The following is a 6000-nucleotide window of genomic DNA, read 5'->3' on the forward strand; positions in this document are numbered from 1 at the left end:
ATCTCTTACCATGATCGGATACTTTTCATTATGGTAATTCCTTCGAGCTAGGAAGACTAGCGCGGCTATTTGAAATTTACAAATAACCCGTGATTTTGTGTTACCTATTAACTGAACGTTATTGATATTGTCAATGAATTTAAAATAACTGGAATTATATCCTTCATCAGTCAGCATAAACCTGTCACAAAATGTTCAAAAAATGATGACTCAACACAAACTACATATGTAACTGAAATATAATAACATATGCCTTGGTTATATAATGTTCATCTCGGAAGTTGGTCTCCTTCAATAGCCACCCACATTTTTAAAAGAATCTATGAGACCTCAAAATGGCTCTTTCACCGATGTAAGTACAAAAATAGTCCATTTATTGTCATATTTGATGTCATTTAAAATGGCCAAGCATTAACAGTATCTATTAGATACATTATATAATTAAATGGTGAATTAAAATGCACCATAGAGCTGTTCATCCCTTATATGTTTCATGCGTATGGAAAAGATTGCATAAAAGACACACAAATATAGCAACATTTTCATACAAATTGAGAATTAGTTGCAGTAGGGGAAAATAATGAATTAAAAACACGCTTGACTAAGGAGGTAAATCACTTATTGACGTAAATGTCAAAATCTAGGTAAGATGATCAACAGTCTCATTATTCAACTAATTGAATTTTTCAAATTTCGAACGATTTAAAAAAATTCCTGAGATTATGTCTATATTCGGAAATATGACAATATTGATATGAATAATATTTTTATTTAGTGCGGTTTAACGACCTTCTAAAAGTGGAAATTGAAACTAGGACAGAAACGATAGACGTCTTCCAAACAAGGCAACTTAAGTTCTGAGAGGACGCTCAGACAGAAAAGATAGAAACCAAGAGAGTTTCCGAAAGTGGGAACATAAAGCTGAGAGAAGAAGAACACATTGAAACGATATACGTCAATAAAGCTTCGAAAAGTGGAAACTAAGGCACATAAAGACATGTCAGAGAGAAAGGATAGAAGCCAAGAGAGTTTCCAAAAGTGGAAACTACATCAGAATGGAAAAATTAGACAGAAACAAAAGAAGCCAAGAGAGCTTCCTAGTGGAAAATACATCAGAGAGGCAGAACAGACGGGAAAGACAGAAGCCAAGACAGCTTCAAAAGGTTGAAACTAAATTAGAAAGGAAAAACAGACGGAAAAGACAGAAGCCAGGAATGCTTCTAAAAGTGGAAACTATAAAACTTAGAGAGGAAAAACAGTCGGAAAGAATGCTTCCAAAAGTGGAAACTATAAAACTCAGAGAGGAAAAACAGTCGGAAAGAATGCTTCCAAAAGTGGAAACTATAAAACTCAGAGAGGAAAAACAGACGGAAAGAATGCTTCCAAAAGTGGAAACTATAAAACTCAGAGAGGAAAAACAGACGGAAAGAATGCTTCCAAAAGTGGAAACTATAAAACTCAGAGAGGAAAAACAGTCGAAAACTATTGAAGCCAAGAGAGCTTTCAAAAGGAGAAATTAAATCAGATTGGCAGAAGAGACAGAAGTCAAGTCAGCTTCAAAAGGTTGAAACTAAATCGGAAAGGCAGAACAGTCAGAAACGATAGAAGCCAAGAGAGCTTTCAAAAGGAGAAATTAAATCAGATTGGCAGAAGAGACAGAAGTCAAGTCAGCTTCAAAAGGTTGAAACTAAATCGGAAAGGCAGAACAGTCAGAAACGATAGAAGCCAGGAGAGCTTTCAAAAGGAGAAATTAAATCAGATTGGCAGAACAGACGTAAACGATAGAAGCGAAGAGAGCTTCAAAAACATGGACCTACAACTAACAAAGGAAAAACGAACAGAAACAAATGGGAAAGATCAAGATCCCAAGTGTTGGAATGGAGAAAGCAGAACAAGGAAAGAATCTAACTTTTAGTTGCCTCCTGTGATCATAGAGCTGAGTAAAACACACTCTATTCTTATGGCGTGAAAAGGAAATAACACTAAATAACATACAGCAGACATATTCTTTTGGCATCAGCATCGAAATTCAAACGCATCATTACTAAATAAGAATAATGTAATAATAATTCAATGTTATTATGCATAATGTTTTACATTTCTTGGACCGTTCGCCGATATAACGTTCGGTCCTCTTAGATATTTCTATCCTTCTATGACAAATCAATTGAGCCAAGTAAATAGTTTCTCAGAGGCGTTACTGTTAAGACTATGATTAAGGTTTGAGAATAGGGTTGCGACGGCAGATTTCCGTTTTATATCCATGACGTCAAGTAAACGATGCGAACGACTAGGAATACAGTATGATACATATATATATATATATACATGTGTATGAAGGCCACCAGGGTAAGAAAAAATAATATTCACATCCATATTGATGCATAGAGGTCACAACCCTCTGAAAATATTTAGATGAAAACCGCACACAAGTGAATACCCACTTTTTATACCAAGTTAGAGGTAGATACAGTAAAGACAATAAATTAAACTGCATCATACAACTGTTTCGTCACTGACTCGTCATTGATGCTGCGGGCCTAAATTTTGAAGCATACATGAAGGTGGGGACTGAGGGAAATCGAAAGAGAAGTCAAAACCTAGCCATAGAGGTACAAGGAAGTATTGTATTAATCTGGAGACCAAACGCACCTGTGCAGAATGACACAGCTTCTAGTCTTTATCTCTTCGGGAAGTCTTGCCCTTGAACACATGGATTTTGGAAGTGTTTTTATTTTGTCTTTGTGTCTCTTTAAAAACTTGCTTATGAACGTTATAGTATATACGCTGAAAAGATATATAGGATATAAGTTGATAATAACAACATCACGACCAGATGTTATGTTGTGACTTGGATTCTCAAAAGACCAATGAACAAGGAGTGTCGCTATATATCTATATATGAATTGATTATATCATATTTTCGTTAAAGTTTCCAACTTGTTTCCGTGACCATCTGTATCCGAAATATGTTTATCTTGTCAATTTGTCTGCTTCTTTACACAGTAGTTTTATCGATTTTATGCTAGTGCCTACTCAGCGACACATGAAACAGCCACGTCTAGAATTATTTCTATAATACCGTTTATTAGGTATTTTTACTTGTATCTAAATATTACAATATTTTCGACAGGCAAACTAAATGGATAGAATAAAAGTATAATTTGCTTGTTTCTATATAACTTAAGGTCGGCCAGGGTACGGAACGTTAATTTTTACACCGTTAATGGTGTCCTTGTTTACTCGATAATTGGATTTTACGATCTCACAGGGTTATCAATATTTAATTAATTAATGATACACATGTTCTTGTCTTCTAACCCTTGTGGCCTTGTTATATTGTACGGCAATTTTTGCAACATCACAAGTATACTTTCGTGTAAAATTATGCTATAACAGAGTTTAATATTTTTCAATCTTAAGTACATTTTGAAGATTTCGTAAACGTTTTGCATATAAAAACAACACAATATATGGAATATTTTAGGAAACTATGAGTACTATGATAGAGACTGTATTGTTTCATTTCTAATTATTATTATCTCATTATACATGTGTACTTAATTGCATCTCGTTGTGCCATTTATATCAAATGGTATGTCTGTTTCGGAGAAAAAGGTGTTGATATTAATGTTATAATTTGTTAAATATACTTTCGTCACTAACTGTACAAATCATCCTATCATTAGTTTTGGAAAATAAATATACACCTTTATTTGCCGTTGTTCTAAAAAGGATCTATAAAAATGGTGAAATTTAGAAAACTAGAAATTATGGGGCTAGTGCACCTTCACATCAATATCTTGATATTTTAATCAATCACTTCTGATTTTTCTCAGCCACCTGCTGTAGCCTTAAAACATTACCTCATAGCATCACTGACGAGTTCTATAGCACCACTGACGAGTTCTATAGCACCACTGACAGGTTCTATAGCATCACTGACGAGTTTTATAGCACCACTGAAGAGTTTTATAGCATCACTGACGGGTTCTCTAGCATCACTGACGGGTTATATAGCATCACGAACGAGTTCTATAGCATCACTGACGAGTTCTATAGCACCCGACGAGTTCTATACCATCACTGACAGGTTATGTAGCATCACTGAAGAGTTCTAAAGTATCATTGACGAGTTCTATAGCATCACTGACGAGGTCTATAGCATCACTGACGTGTTCTATAGCATCACTGACGAGTTCTCTAGCATTACTGACGTGTTCTGTAGCATCACTGACGTGTTCTGTAGCACCATTGACGAGTTCTATAGCATCTATAGCATCACTGACGTGTTCTATAGCATCACTGACGTGTTCTATAGCATCACTGACAGGTTCTGTAGCACCACTGACAGGTTCTGTAGCATCATTGACAGGTTCTATAGTATCACTGACGAGTTCTATAGCACCACTGACGAGTTCTATACCATCACTGACGTGTTCTATAGCATCACTGACGAGTTCTATAGCATCACTGACAGGTTCTATAGCACCACTGACAGGTTCTGTAGCATCACGGACGAGTTCTATAGCGTCACTGACAGGTTCTGTAACATCACATCACTGACGAGTTCTGTAGCATCACTGACGAGTTCTCTAGCTTTACTGGCGAGTTATATAGCACCACTGACGAGTTCTATAGCACCCGACGAGTTCTATACCATCACTGACAGGTTATGTAGCATCACTGAAGAGTTCTAAAGTATCATTGACGAGTTCTATAGCATCACTGACGAGGTCTATAGCATCACTGACGTGTTCTATAGCATCACTGACGAGTTCTCTAGCATTACTGACGTGTTCTGTAGCATCACTGACGTGTTCTGTAGCACCATTGACGAGTTCTATAGCATCTATAGCATCACTGACGTGTTCTATAGCATCACTGACGTGTTCTATAGCATCACTGACGAGTTCTATAGCATCACTGACGTGTTCTATAGCATCACTGACGTGTTCTATAGCATCACTGACGCGTTCTATAGCATCACTGACGAGCTCTATAGCATCACTGACGAGTTCTATAGCATCACTGACGAGTTCTATAGCATCACTGACGTGTTGTGTAGCACCATTGACTAGTTCTATAGCATCTATAGCATCACTGACGTGTTCTATAGCATCACTGACGTGTTCTATAGCATTACTGACGAGTTCTATAGCATCACTGACGTGTTCTATAGCATTACTGACGTGTTCTATAGCACCACTGACGTGTTCTATAGCACCACTAACCAGTTCTATAGCACCACTGACGAGTTCTATTGCATTACCGACGAGTTCTATAGCATCACCGACGAGTTATATAGCATAACCGACGAGTTATATAGCATCAACGACGAGTTCTATAGCATTACCGACGAGTTATATAGCATCAACGACGAGTTCTATAGCATCACTGAAGAGTTCTTTAGCATCACTGACGAGTTCTATACCATCACTGACGAGTTCTATAGCATCACTGACAGGTTCTGTAGCACCACTGACAGGTTCTATAGTATCACTGACGAGTTCTATAGCACCACTGACGAGTTCTATACCATCACTGACGTGTTCTATAGCATCACTGACGAGTTCTATAGCATCACTGACAGGTTCTATAGCACCACTGACAGGTTCTGTAGCATCACGGACGAGTTCTATAGCGTCACTGACGAGTTCTATAGCATCACTGACAGGTTCTGTAACATCACATCACTGACGAGTTCTGTAGCATCACTGACGAGTTCTATAGCATCACTGACGAGTTCTCTAGCATCACTGACGTGTTCTGTAGCATCACTGACGTGTTCTGTAGCATCACTGACGTGTTCTGTAGCACCATTGACGAGTTCTATAGCATCTATAGCATCACTGACGAGTTCTATAGCATCACTGACGTGTTTTATAGCATTACCGACGTGTTCTGTAGCATCACCGACGAGTTCTATAGCACCACTGACGTGTTCTATAGCACCACTAACCAGTTCTATAGCACCACTGACGAGTTCGATTGCATTAC

This window comes from Ylistrum balloti, unplaced genomic scaffold (assembly GCF_031769215.1).
Source record: "Ylistrum balloti isolate Yb309-2 unplaced genomic scaffold, AGI_CSIRO_Ybal_v1 Utg370520, whole genome shotgun sequence".
In the NCBI taxonomy this organism is placed as follows: Eukaryota; Metazoa; Mollusca; class Bivalvia; order Pectinida; family Pectinidae; genus Ylistrum; species Ylistrum balloti.